Source organism: Podarcis pityusensis (genome assembly GCF_964106645.2).
Source record: "Podarcis pityusensis genome assembly, chromosome: 7".
NCBI lineage: Eukaryota > Metazoa > Chordata > Lepidosauria > Squamata > Lacertidae > Podarcis > Podarcis pityusensis.
Genome location: NC_138031.1, coordinates 70,104,755 through 70,119,570, shown reverse-complemented (window position 1 = coordinate 70,119,570; position 14,816 = coordinate 70,104,755). Strand labels below are relative to the sequence as shown.

General features: G+C 42.2%; 1 long non-coding RNA gene across 3 annotated transcripts; it reads left to right on the top strand.

Annotated features, from left to right (window-relative positions):
• Positions 1-1,177: 1,177 nt before the first annotated feature.
• On the top strand, positions 1,178-7,169 carry LOC308482090. 3 transcript variants are annotated; one of them, XR_013988985.1, is made up of 3 exons: positions 1,480-1,593; positions 5,001-5,120; positions 6,675-7,169. It is a non-coding gene; the product is annotated as an uncharacterized lncRNA (long non-coding RNA). The 3 variants fall into 3 exon arrangements; XR_013988986.1 differs by lacking the exon at positions 6,675-7,169 and adding an exon at positions 5,912-6,614; XR_013988987.1 differs by lacking the exons at positions 5,001-5,120; positions 6,675-7,169 and adding an exon at positions 1,786-2,747 and having other exon boundaries at positions 1,178-1,593.
• Positions 7,170-14,816: the final 7,647 nt, after the last annotated feature.

Below are 14,816 nucleotides of genomic sequence, written 5' to 3'. Positions count from 1 at the left end.
TTTAAAAAGAAAACAAGCTTTAAGCTGCTAGTTAAATCATCTATTTTTTTAATAAGACAATAATAACTTAACCATATGCTTGTCTATAAAAGGCTACAATACAGTAAATAATGAGCCTTAAAGACTGCAATTTTCAACTTAAACAGGCAATAGCAGTGCCCGTGAGAAAGTATTTACATTTTATTGTCTCTACTTTTTCCACACGGTAATATGATTTCTTGTAAGTACAATGATAAAAAAAGGAATTTCAAGTGGTTCCAACAGCTACATTGTATACTAATAAAAGCTGAAAAATACATTGTAAAGCATGAAAACCTATCACCTTAATGCCATTCTTTTTCTCCTCTTCTTCCAAGCTAGTGAAATAAAGTTGACATGTCAGTTTCCACTGTGACAAAAGACTGAAGGAATATTCTGATTAACATGGTTTTGGTCACCTAAATCCACGATATCACATATTGTACCAAGAATTGATGAGATTTTTGAACCATACCCATGCAAGCCCCATGCAATATCAACTGAAATATTCATAGGCGTGAAGAAACATTTATGCATAAATGTGCATGCCGCTTCAGGACTACAAAACCCATGTTGCAATGAGGCTGTTAGTGTAAAATGTATACACATCATTATCACAGACACATATCAAACTATTGACGTAACATTGTGTATTTGGACCTGGGCAGATTTTGATGTAACCAATGTATGTTTGACAGAAATGGGACTGGAGATGGAATTCTATCTGTGGATTTAATAAATCACTGTGACTCACTGAAACGATGTCAGCGGCTCCTGGCTGGTTGCCCAGGAAAGTATAAAGACAAGGAAAAGTTTATTACAGTCCTTTTTTATTTCAAACTTTAGAGAGAGAGGCTATAGAACCCAGCCTCTTGGATAATGGTGTTGTCCCAAGTGAATTACCACCCCCTGTCTTTCCCACTTCCTCATTCATTATTATCATCATCAGCTCCTCTATGGGTGCTGCTAAGTGCCCTCTGTATTGAGCTCTTTGCTCTCCTACTTTTAAGGCTTCCTGGGTTCTGGGAGATGGAGGGTCTGAAATGCTTTCTAGTGATAATGTGTCAGCCAGCTGCTGCTCCAGCTCTGCTTGCTCCTCCTCTCCCATTGTTTCCCATCTTTCTCCCTCATCTGCCTCTGAGCTGTAACCTCCCTCAACTCCCTGTTGTAAATCTAAACTGTCTTTCTCTTCCTCGTCCCTGGAAGGGTCAGGATGGGGAGGAGGTCTCCACCATTCCTCCTCTGCCCAGTCTCTGACAATTAGTTTTCTTTAACAGTGGAAGCAGATTTTCAGATTATACACAGCTCTTCTTCAGGCTTTGATTATGAGAGCAAAAAATAAACATCCTATAGTCTAGATAGAAACAACTGAGTAGTCAGGCTGATGGTTACTAGGTTGCAGAGGTTTACTGGCCATTGCTGTTGGCATGGAGATAGTCTAGGCTGAAAGCAAACATGCCATTCTGATGTCATGTGTGATGTCACAAAGAGGCTATGCTTTAAGTCTTGGTAAAGCCAAAAACAGTTAACAGTCAGACGGCATCTCAGCACTGTTAAGATGGATCTCCATAACAGGTGATGAATAGTTTTATTTGGGGGATATATTTTACTATTGGGGAAAAGTTTTAGATTGGTTTGTCAGTTTGTAACCCATCAAGCTGAGGCCAATAGATATACATTCACAAACCTGTAGCCATCAAATAATCAACTTTATGTGTGACTTTGGGACTGATTCATACAACCACATTTCCTTTCTCCACTCTATAGCAGCTTTTTCTCTGTATTTGAAAAGATAACCAAGAAGGAGAAGATAAAGAACTAGGAATAAGATGTGGATGAGTATGGTGAGAATCTAAGCTTCACAAGTGAGACAGCTAGGAAGATAGCTTTGTGGTCCAGCATAGGAATGATGGGTGCTTCATATTATTGAATTCCTGTTCCACAAAGAAGAAGCCTACTCTGGAATAACATCCAATGCATAATTCTGCTGGTATCATCATCATCATCATCATCATCATTATGTGGGTGTACCAGTTTTCCAAATAGTAATTCATCCAAGGTATCTTACAAACTGAGAGTACTTCAGCTGTAACTCCCAAAGAGCAATCTAATTTCCAAATTCTGTACAACAAAGTTAATAAATTCAGCAGTATAAGATCCTATCTCTTCTGGTTTGGTTGTAAGAAGATGGGCAGGTAGGGCTTTCTGAAGCCAGACTGAGTATGCTGAGGCAGAATGCCATCTGCCTTTATGGGCCAGCCTGCACTGTGAAAAAGCTCTGCGATGAACCTACTTCAAAGGGTTATTGAAAGGATAAAATGGGACGAGGAAGAACTATATGCTGCCCTGAGCTTCATGAAACAAGATAAGGAGCAGGATGAAAACATCATTGATAAACAAACAAACAAATTAACAAATAATGTTGTAGGCCCATACTTTTGTGGCTGGAAGATTCCTTCCCTCACCCCCATTTTCTCATTGATAAGAAACACACTGAGGCCATGTTTAAGCATGCATAAGAGCAAATAGCGCTGACTGCAATTGGACTCGCTCATAAGCGGCGAGCTCTGAGCATCCCAGTTGAAGCAATGGCAACGAACTTAGAATTCTAACTTGCATGAGCGATATATGTTTAAAAGAAACTTCACAATCTCTTTTATGGAAGCACTGAGACTTTCCTTAAATGCATTGGTGTGAGAAATGAAAACTATAAACACCCTGGGATTCTCTTTTCCGTTCACTGCCTATTAATTGGCACTAATGAGGATTGTGTGCACATCAAGGAGGGGCAGAGTTGCAGGATGATGGCTCCCTCCACAGCCTCACAGCAGCAAAGCTTAATAAATGCTGTTTTAGATTAAAATGGAGGAGATCACAGAACCACCTAGTGCGGCTGTAGTGGATGGTTGAAGAACAATAGTGTGCATTACCTTTCCTCCATATTGGGTAAAGCAATACAGTGATGACATTTTTTTAAGAAAAGCTGTTTTTCACCCCTCTTAAAATGAGCAACAAGAGCATAGGTAAAATCAACCCGTTATAACAAGGAAAATCATCACAGGGCCCAAACTAGGTGTGAAGGAAATGTCCTCCCAACTTGTCCCACTAGTTGAGCTGGGGAAACTGAGGCCCAGAGGTTGAATGCGGACCTCCAGGCCTTGTTATCTGGCCCCTCAAATTATCTGCAGACCACACCCCCTATCCACAAGCCACACCCCTCACTTTGCTTTGCATCAAGTGGTTTTTTGCCTGGCTAGAATGTATCTTTGAATTGCAATAATGTCTATGGATGGAGGATGGAGAACGGAGGATGGAGGTGTGAGTAAGTGTAGAAACCAGCCTAATGGACAAAGGAGGGGAATTACATTTGTTGCCCCGCCTACTTTTGCATATGCTCCACCCACCCTTATCATGTGTTCCTTGGGAGGCTGCCCAACAGGGAAAGCAACCCTTGGGCTGGAAAGAAACCCCCACTCCTGCTGTGTGTCAAAAGCACAGAGGACTGCTGTGACATCACCCCCAGTTTTATAGGTGGCAAAACACACAATTGCAGGAGCAGCAACTGGTGTCTGCTACTCCCTTCTTCTAAAGCTTCCTCTGCCTGATTCTTCATCATGACAGAACACTGAGCAGAGAGCGTGTCCAGTGTGGTGGAGGACTGGCAACCACTAGTCATCACTGTGAGCCTAAACTCATTGGGAATGGGAAGACACAAGATCTACCCACTCTGGAAGAATGGCAGATGAAGCTGATGGACTATATGGAATTGGCAGAAATGACTGGCAGAATCCGAGACCAGGGAGAAGAGTCGGTGAAAGAAGACTGGAAGAAATTTAAAGACTATTTACAGAAATATTGTAAAATTAAGGAATTTTAGAAGGATGTTGGATAGAAACTAAGTGGTTTCCAGCTGTAATGCTTTAAGAGATACGAAAAAAGGTTTACAAATGGGTAAAAGCTTAATGGTAAGGATTTGCTGAACTAACAAACTGAACTGGAATACAAAAAAGGGAGGTACGAGGAGGTCCGGGGAAATAAGTGTAAGGAAGATATGTTATGGAAAATTAACGTGTTTTTAACTGTTTTTATTTTGTATGTTTCTTTTTATTCTTCATTTTTTTGTTATATCTTAAAAACTTTATTCTTTTTTCTGTATTTTGTATTGTCTTGTATTTTAATTTTTTGTTTTTGTGTTCTTTGAAACGTTAATAAATATCATTTTTTTTAAAAAAAAAAAAACAACTTATTGGGAATGACCTATTGATCAGTGCACTGTATTAGCCTTGCATCCTTCCTATTACTGGAACAGTTTCCTTCTGCATTTGCTGCTTTTGGCAAACAGTTCCACTGGTTCTGGATTTACTTTGTAAAACATGGATAGCCAATGTGGGGCCCTCCAGATGTGACTGGACTACAGGTCACATCAACTCTGACCCACTGTCTGGGACTGATGGGAATTGAGTCCAACAATATTTGAAGGACACCACCTTGAACACAGTGAGCATCTCTTCCATTCGCCTTCTACAGCCCACCTGGAATATCAGACATGTGACAGATTGCACTTAAGCCATTTGTTCTGAAATTCCTTTGACGGATGTCATCTTTATCTCTCAGAGTGGGGTTGGTCCAGTGATCTGAGCAGCAGTGAATCTGCAGCAGTCCTCACATTCTTTCACTGTAACTCATCCCCTTAATCTGTCCAAAATGAATAAACAAACTCACAAGAATGTTGCAAGCGATTCACCTTCTGTCTTCCAGGTGGTCGGTACAGGACCCTTTGACTTGGTTGTGAATTTCTATTCTAAGATGCATAATTGTGGATGATGTAAAAAGCCCTTCCTGAATTAGTCCCTAATGAATAATTATTGATCAGTTTCTGATATCCCATTTGGGGGCAAGATACGGGAGCATGTGATAGCATCTCAGCGCCAGGGGTTTCTGGAGGAGAAAATTTATTTAGATCCATTTCATTCTGGTTCCAGGCCTGGTTATGGGAGAGAGATGCCTTGGGTTGCTTTGGTTTGATGGATGACCTAAACCAGGAATTGGATTGGCCAGAACCCCTCTGACATGATTTTATGTCTCCTCGCAGACACAGATAAGTATGTGACCTGGCGTGTAGCACTCTTTGCAACTGCTGCTAGGAAAATTAGAGCAAATTATATAGCCAAGGTAGCCATCAGCTGTAAAGGAGATGAATTTATTTGACCCTACCTATCTACATCAGGCTATGCTCTATCTTTGTCACCAAACTCCGAGTATAAATTGCACACTGTATTAATTGACATTGTTTTTTGATATATTAGTGGCCATGTGATGATTTTAGCTTATGAATTTTATTGTTTAATGTCTTGATTTGTATATTGGGGTACTTTTATAGCTCTGTTTAGAGTACGTAATGTTTTGATAATATAAATGTTTTAAGTCTTTTGTATCAATCCAGTATATTTTCTTTTAATTGTCAAATGATTCTGTGTACCTTGCAGCAGCCTTTGGCTATGTGCAATAAAACTGACTGACCTCTCAGTAGCCTTCAATATTATCAGCAATGGTACCCTTCTGGACTGCCTTGCTGGGGTGGGACTTGGAGGCACTGTTTTACAAGGGAGACGTTCATGTTGAGTTCCAGCACGATTTTCCCCCTAGAAAAATAAAGGGATCATTGAAAGTGCAAGATATCTGGGGATCCGGCTTCCCTAGCTTACTTAGAGTTCTTGTTATGGGATGAAAAGCATATCACCTACTATTATCCCATACTTCCCCCACACCCACTTTCCAATAACAAGTAAGCATTTTTCTAAGATGCTTAGATCTTCACTGAAAGGAGGAGGCAGATAAGAAACAAATGACAGTGTCTTTCTCTCTCTCCCCCCACCCTTTTTTATATGAAAAGAAGCCATGTGTTTCACTTATCAGAACACCAGACTTTAATAACAGATGCTTCCCTGCCTTCCTGCCCACCAAGGGATGATCTAATGCCTGGAACCATGCTTCAAATTGACGTTTAAAGCAAGAAGGAGTTTACATAAAATGAACTCCAGGGAGGCAAGGTTTGTTTTAACTTGGCAGGGCCTACCACGAAGGAGACAGCCCTTTAACCTCAATTTTCTCCTGAAATGGGTCAGGAGTTGCTCAGATGGGCATGGAACTAACAGGCCCAGATAGAGAAAGGGGTGATTAGTCAATGGTAGCCTGTCTGCATTTGAATGCTCTTTTTCTACCTGATAAATGGACATCACATGAAAGTTCATCACAATCCCTCCTCCCACCCTAACATAAAGCCCACAGCCACGAACAACTTGGTTTTAGTGTATTGTATTACTATTTATATTCATGTTCTAACAGTGAACAGCAAACCTCTATTTGATCGTCACAAAAATCATGTAATTTAGCATAGCTTGAGGATCGGTGGAGAGGAATGCTCAAAGTCACCCAGTGAGTTCTGAGTTTCCCTTCCCTCTCCTGAACCCAGAACTCTTTGCAGAAAATAAAAAAGCAGGGGGAATTACTAGAGTTATATATTTTGATATTCACAGTAGTTTATCCCACATTCCTAAATTCTCAGAATGTATGTACAGTTTAAATCTGACTTCATACTTTGCAAAGTCAAGGGCAATTGTACGTATATAATTGTTGTTTGTAAGCCTGCAAGCAAGGTCATATGGTGATGATGATGATGATGATGAAGATTTGACCTTCAGGTGGAGGTGCTGCCAATAGGTGGAAACCTGTAACCTTTTAGCTGTTGACTAAGTTCTTGACAATTGGCCATGCTGATTGGAACTGATGGAATCCAGAGGGCCACAGATTTTCCATATCTGCTCTGCAGTGTCTGAGGGTTACAACTAGACATGGTACCTTTCAGAGGCAAGTCTTTCCACATAAAGGCAATTGCTTGTCACCTCTTCTTCCCTCGTGGCCCAGAAGTGCTGGCAAAGCATCTCTAACTCACTACAAATAATTGGACCGGGCCCTAAGAATGGCAGAAATGGCACTTGATATATGGGAGCGACATCCCTTAAACATACATGGAAAGCTAGAATTTGTCAGTTGCTTTCCACAACATTGTACACTGTGTCATATAAAAAGGGATATATGTTTCACTGTACAAAATCTCTATAAATAATATTAAAGGCACAGAGACCGATCAATGCTGAGAAATGGAACGGCATTTGTGTTGCTTGGGACTGACTGTTCTGTCCTCTAGCAGAATTATTCCTTTCTAGAAATATTCCATCAGGATCAAAACACCTAGTGTTTCCCTTCTTCTTCCCTCCACATACCATTTTACTAGGTGCCTGTATTATTAACCCCGCTTTAGTGTTCTTGGTTTGATCTGCCTCAAATCACTTGCGAATGCAGGAACTTGTAATGAAAATATAGCTACTTTTGATTTAGGAACCTCAGTAAATGAAGCTCTTCATTTGTAGGTTTCTGTGGGAGATCCTTGAATCCTAGGTGCCTCGCCACCTTTCTCCCTCAAACTGTGGTTTGATATCACAGGTGCATATAAAGCTGCCTGATACCATATGGAACATTTTTTCAGTTCAACACAGTGTTGTCTGTTCTGAGACAGGAGACAGCCAGATACATTTACCTTACACTTGATCCTTTAAGTTAGAGATGAAGAAGAAGAAGAGGAGGAGGAGGAGGAGGAGGAGGAGGAGGAGGAGGAGGAGGAGGAGTTTGGATTTGATATCCCACTTTATCACCACCCGAAGGAGTCTCAAAGCGGCTAACATTCTCCTTTCCCTTCCTCCCCCACAACAAACACTCTGTGAGGTGAGTGGGGCTGAGAGACTGCAGAGAAGTGTGACTGGCCCAAGGTCACCCAGCAGCTGCATGTGGAGGAGTAGAGACACGAACCCGGTTCACCAGATTACCAGTCTACCCCTCTTAACCACTACACCACACTGGCTCTCACTGGCACGGACTGAGCCTGGTACTGCCTGCCTGCAAAGCTTGGGCTCTGTTACTGTGTTATAGTTCCTTCTACCATTGGAGTGGTGCTGTGGGTTAAACCACAGAGCCTAGGGCTTGCCAATCAGAAGGTTGGCGGTTCAAATTCCCACGATGGGGTGAGCTCCCGTTGCTCGGTCCCAGCTCCTGCCAACCTAGCAGTTCGAAAGCATGTCAAAGTGCAAGTAGATAAATAGGTACCGCTCTGGTGGGAAGGTAAACAGCGTTTCCGAGCGCTGTTCTGGTTCGCCAGAAGCGGCTTAGTCATGCTGGCCACATGACCCGGAAGCTGTATGCTGGCTCCCTCAGCCAATAAAACGAGATGAGCGCCGCAACCCCAGAGTCGTTCGCAACTGGACCTAATGGTCAGGGGTCCCTTTACCTTTACCATTGAACTATGCTTCTTCCCATGTTGTACACAGTATAAGAACGTAGGAAGCTGCCAATACTAGCTCAAATTTGTGGACACTGACTGGCAGTGGCTCTCCAAGGCTTCAGCCAGGAATCTCTTACAACTCTACCTGGAGATGCCAAAGATTGATCCTGGGATCTGCTGAATGCAAAGCAGATGTTCTCTCACTGAGCTATGGACGGGGGATGGGGGTAGGTTCCATATGGTGACAGTTATCTGAACTGCCCTAATTTTGCCAGCCGAAGACGCAAGGAATTCCTGCTTTTGCACATGCATTTTTTTCCCCTCATCTGACTGCTGAACGCCATCCTACATAGAATATTGTTTAAGAGTGGCTCCATTGGGGCAAAGGAAAGACAATGGAGATGAGATACAGAATCATAGAATTGTTGAGTTGGAAGAACTCCATGAGACATCTAGCCCAACCAACTATAATGCAGGAATCCTGCTCACAGCTACCTCTGGATGGGTTTGAACCACTAACCTTCTGGTTGTAGATCTTGCTATTTTATTTTTTATATATATTTACTGTTTACTGTAGCACAAACACACTTTTGCCCTTTTGATAACGTAAACTCTCTCTCTCTCTCTCTCTCTCTCTCTCTGTGTGTGTGTGTGTGTGTTTACTCAGAAAACAAATACTCAGGATCTCATATTTGAAAACTACTCTCTAAACTCTCAACTATTTCTTTGATGCCCCTGACTTCCAGGATGGATCTGGCATTGTTTGTCTAGCTATATAGTGCTTAGGGCCCATCGACCAAAGCTTTGCTTCAGTTAGAAGAGCGATGATCTATTCCATTACAGAAAAGATCAGAAAAGTTACAAATAACAGCACTTTTCTGCGTGGCTTTGTTTGCCCCCTGCATTTCAGAGAAATGTCACAATTTTGCTGCAAAAGAGATTGCCTTCACACATGAAATGTCACTTTTGCCTTGGGAAAAAAGAAAGAAAACTGAAAGAAACAGTACAAGACAACCTGTCTTTCAGTTTTGCAGACACCAATATTTTTAAAAAAGAAAAAAAAGTATGTGGTAAGACACTTATGTAATTTTTTAGCCTTTTCTGCAAGTGAAGGGAAGAGAATCTTTGGATGTACTATTTTTAAAACCATGCCATTATTTTATTTGGTACATGTAAGAATGTTGCTCGGATGCCATGCCAGATCTAACTGCTACAAAATTGCTATAGAAGCTTGAAATGTCCTTATTGGCAGCTGGCTTTCAAAGATTGCCTGTGGACGGAGATTCCCAGTGCCCATCACCACTTAGGAACGCAGGAAGCTCTTCTACAGCAAGTCAGACCATTGGTCCATCTTGTTCAGTGTTGTCTAAACTGAATGTTGGAAGCTCTCCAGGGTTTCAGGCAGGAGACATTGCCAGTTCACTAGGGACTGAACCAGGAACCTTCAGCATACAAAACAGGCACAGGCAATGACCGATTTACATGTGACCGCACATGTGCACATCACACCGAACCAAGAAGTGACTTTATAAATGGCAAAAGCAGTGCCTGGCTGTCCCATGAGCCTTTCCAAGTACAATCTTAGGAGCCCTTGCACCAACTGTCGAGGCCTGTGGAGAGTTTAAGTTTGAGCAAGGAAGTTTGGAGGGAGCAATTGTGGTGGAGTTTGGTGCAGTCTAGTAAGTGCTGCTGGTTTTTAAAAGGGTTGTTCAAGGCTTTCCAGCGGTTTAGAGGATGTTTGCAGGCTTTTCCAATGGTGTTTGTTTGTTTGTTTGTTGAATTTATATACCATCAGGGACATGGGTGGCACTATGGTCTAAACCACTGAGCCTCTTGGGCTTGCCGATTAGAAGGTCAGTGGTTCGAATCCCCATGATGCAGTGAGCTCCCGTTGCTCTGTCCCAGCTCCTGCCAACCTAGCAGTTCAAAAGCACACCAGTGCAAGTAGAGAAATAGGTACCGCTGCAGCGGTAAGGTAAATGGCATTTCCATGCGCTCTGGTTTCCATCACAGTGTTCTGTTGTGCCAGAAGCAGTTTAGTCCTGCTGGCCACATGACCCGGAAAGCTGTCTGTGGACAAACACCGGCTCCCTCGACCTGAAACTGAGATGGGCACTGCAACCCCATAGTTGCCTTTGAATGGACTTAACTGTCCAGAGGTCCTTTACCTTTTTTTTTTCTTCACATTTTTATGTACCCCCCCTATACACGGAGGTCTCAGGACAGTTCACAGAACAAAATCAAAATATAAAACCACAATATATATAATCAAAATAAAAACAACAACCCAATAATACCCCCCCCCAAAAAAAACCCCCTACATTTTAAAAGGGCATAGGATGTCAATCAAATCAACCAAAGGCCTGCTTAAAAAGGAACGTTTTTGCCTTTTGGTGTTTCAGATATATGCAGTTATGAGTTACAAATCATATATGAGTTACAAATTATATGTGGTGCCTTGGCATGTAACCCCACACATAAATGGGGAGTTGCTTGTACTCTACTGTGGTACAGCTCTTCCTCAGACTCTCTTATTATCTCTGTTCTTTCCACTGCCATGCAATAACCTCTTGGAGTGTTGTTGTTTTCTACAGTCAAGCAGTATATAAATTTTACGACAAATAAATTGGAAAGCAATAAGGAACAGCATCTGGCAGTGATTGATATTTACCAAGTCTTACATATATTTGGAAATCACAGTAATGTCGTGTAACGGTAGAGAAGTGTGAGCTTCTCCCATTCACAGCATTCAGTGTGGAGATGTAGCTCTCCACATCAGCACAGAATCACACAAAGTCCTGGCTTGCCTGATGTTTTTTCGAGGAAAGGGAACCAAACAAATGTGGTCTCTGTGTGGTCATCCCAGTGCATCTTCTATCAGAAGCTGTCTGTATAGTAGAACAAGCAGGGGTGCCAACTGGAATAAAATATTGGGGGGGGGGGAGGTAAGCCCCGCCCTGCAAAATCAACCACACGATGCAGTGCACACACACTATTTGAATGGGAATGCCCATCAACTTTGTGGGGGCCCGGCCCCCTCAAATGTTTTATAGTAAGGGCCGAAGGCTCCACGGCCCTTAGGAGTTGGCTCCTGTGAGAACAATGGTGGCGCTGCAGCCCTTCCTCACACGGTGTGAGCTGGAGTTTGACCTCTAAACATGTTTTGCAAACAGACTTGGATTTTTGGGTCCCTTATCTCAGGAATGGGAAAGTTATGCTTTCCCCACATGTTGTTGCAATCCAGATCCCATCAGCTCCAGCCAGCATAGCCAATGGTCAGGGATGGTGGCAGCTGTGGGTCAAACTCGGCCCTCCAGATGTTTTGGGCCTACAACTTGTCAGCATGCAGAGGGCTGCTAGGCCAGCTGGCTAGCCCCAGCTGGGCTGTCTCCTTCCAGCCATCCCGCTGCGAAGACCCATCGGCCTCTGGTCCAACGTAAATCAGCGACCCGGTCTTCAAAGCCAGGGCACACTATCAGCAGATTGAACTGCGCACACAGAATAGGTGTGAGGCTTGTGAAAGCATACTACAACTACAGATTTATTAATCATAAATCAGGACAAAGAAACATGTTGTCTCTCTCTCTTCGTCTTCTTAGAGAGACAGGGAAAAGCAAAAGCAATACACACAATGGAAGTTCCCAGCAAGCAGTGCTGGAATGTAAACAGACATGTGAAACACAACAGTTCCACACGTCTGCTCCTTAAGGTGGAATTCTTAACACAACTCCCATGATCCTAGCTAACAGGACCAGTGGACAGGGATGATAGGAATTGTAGTCCCAAAACATCTGGAGGGCTGAGTTTGCCCATGCCTGGTCAAGAACTTCTGCAGGGTGACAGATTCCCCATCTCTGCTGCATCTGAATCAGTTTGGTTCCTGTATGGTCTGTTCACTATCATCCCTAACCCAAAACTGGTACTTTTACAGTGCATTCTGATATGTGTCCACTCAGAAGCAAGCTCCAGTAAGTTTAATGAGACTTGCTCTTAAATGAGAGTGCATAGGATTGCACCCACTGAAGCACTACCCCAGTACAGGTTTCAATACAAATTCAGCTGGGTTCAACTGATTACAGCAATGATGATTTCACTCTTATTTTCTTGGGAGGCAGTAAAAGGTGGGAATCACATAGCTGCTGTGAATCCTCTAACCGCCCATCAACTGCAGAGCAAAGTACATATAAATGAAAATCCCTGCCTCTGGATATATACCTTAAAAGGTTATTGAAAGCTCGCTGCTGTCGGTGGACAAAATAACAATATTTTGTATACCAATTGGAATGCTTTCTAATAGCAGAATGATTTAGATATTCTACATATAAACAAATAATTGCAGCTTTTATAGTTTAATTATTGTGTAAGGCTATTCTGCTTGCTGCTGTGAGGCTGGGAAGGGTGAGGGTACAGGTTGGTCAAATAAATTAAGGCCTGTTAGGAGGCTGACTAACACTGGGAACCTGGGAGACAGTATTCCCTATATAATTTTTTTAATGGCTCTATTTTCGTTCACTTTGCAAGTAGGCTGCTTAAGACCCTTTAAAAATTGTAGCCTTGAGAGTTCTGTTGGTCACCTCAGAGGAGGTGAGTTACTAGTCATACGCTTATGTTATTGGTGTGTATTAGTTTAGTTATCATTAGGGTTATTTAGCTAATTAACTCACACCACATAAATGCATATTGCTACTGGGCTATTCTCATAATTTTAAAAGTTACGTATTGCTGCTGAGCCATTCCCGGTTGAATTGCTATTTTTTTTTTTAATTTTCTTTCTTCCTCTCTCTGTATATATCTCTTCCTTAAACATACCCATTTTAAAGTTTGAGTGTGAGTCTATGTTCTTGGAAAATTTTTCCAAAACACATTATTTCCAATATCTAAAGATTCGAATTCACAGACAAAATATGTTAGCAGGTGTGTATGTGAAACCCATATTGAATGAGGAGGGTTGCTAAGTGTTGAATAGCCAAAGAGCCCCACAAATGTTTCTGCGTACCAAAGAGTGCTTTGGGCATATGGGGTTTTTGAACAGCTGCTTCCTCCCCATGACACATCGGAAGATGCTTTTGAAACTGACAGTGCACTCCTACGTGTGATTAGTACTCAGAAGTAAGCCTCATCATGTTCAAGGGGACTTACTCCTAGCTAGGTGTGTACAGGATCACAGCCAGAGAGGACTGCTATGATGCTGTGTGTATGCTATTTAGAGGAAAAGTTTAAAATCTTAGTAGGCGTGCCTTGGGTCTGTTGCAAAGGATGGAGAGCCTGTGGTCTTCCAGATGTTGGTGGGCTTCAACTCCCATCTGCCTCAGCCAGCATGACCAATGGTTAGGGATGATAGGAGTCAAGCAACAGCTGGAATATCACAAGGCCCCCCCCCCCGGTCTGGAAACCCCCCCCCCCCAATATTTTTTATGAAAGTCCTGTTAAGAAATAAAGAAATAGGAAGGCTACTTTTAGCGGGTTCTTTGTCTTCACTCAAACACCTGAGGCAAATCATTCACATTAAAGGGAAGTTTTTAATGACTGATGTTTTATTGTATTTTTAATCATTGTTGGAAGCTGCCCAGAGTGGCTGGGGAAACCCAGCCAGATGGGCCGGGTATAAATAATTAATTATTATTATTATTATTAGTAGCAGTAGTAGTAGTAGTATCACAATAGTTTTCATTGTCATCCTTCTGAACAAGACATTTTGCTTCCTGAGGCAGAGAATCCAAAATGCAGTAAAAATGCATCAATAAACTAAACCCATGTAGGACCTTTTAATGGAAGAAGAAGAAGGAGGAGGAGGAGGAGGAGGAGGAGGAGGAGGAGGAGGAGGAGGAGGAGAAATTATTTATACCGCGCCCATCTGGCTGGGTTTCCCAAGTCACTCTGGGCAGCTTCCAACAAAAGATTAAAAATACATTAAAACACCAGTCATTGAAAACTTCCCTAAACAGGGCTGCCTTCAGATACCCCAAAATCTGCCACCCGAGGTGAGCCAACTCACCCCATTAATGGTAGGACTGCTCCTGCTTCTGAGGACTTGTTTTGAGGAGGGCTTGGGAGCCATTTTAGTTTTCGTTTACACCAGTTTGTTTCCAGGGTAATGTCAAGAATGTGGGAACAGAGGAGAAAAATAATATATATAAATGAATACTTTTTTGGGTCACTGGCAAGATTGGGGACCAGGAGGTTTTGTTTATGTTTAAAGTTTTGTTTGTCTAGCTCTATCTTGTTATATATCTATGAAAACCAATAAACGTATTTACAAAAAAGAATAATATAATGCTGTAAATAAAAAGTCCAAAATAACTGATGCTTTGCTCTGCCTGGCATAACAGTTTGACAAACAGTGACATTAATCCAAAGTCTGCAAATCGTGATGGTTTTGAAGCATAAATAATATTATCTTCTGTCAACATGTCCTTCAGAACCGCTTCTTAACATAAATTCCCTTACCAGAAATTGTCTAGAC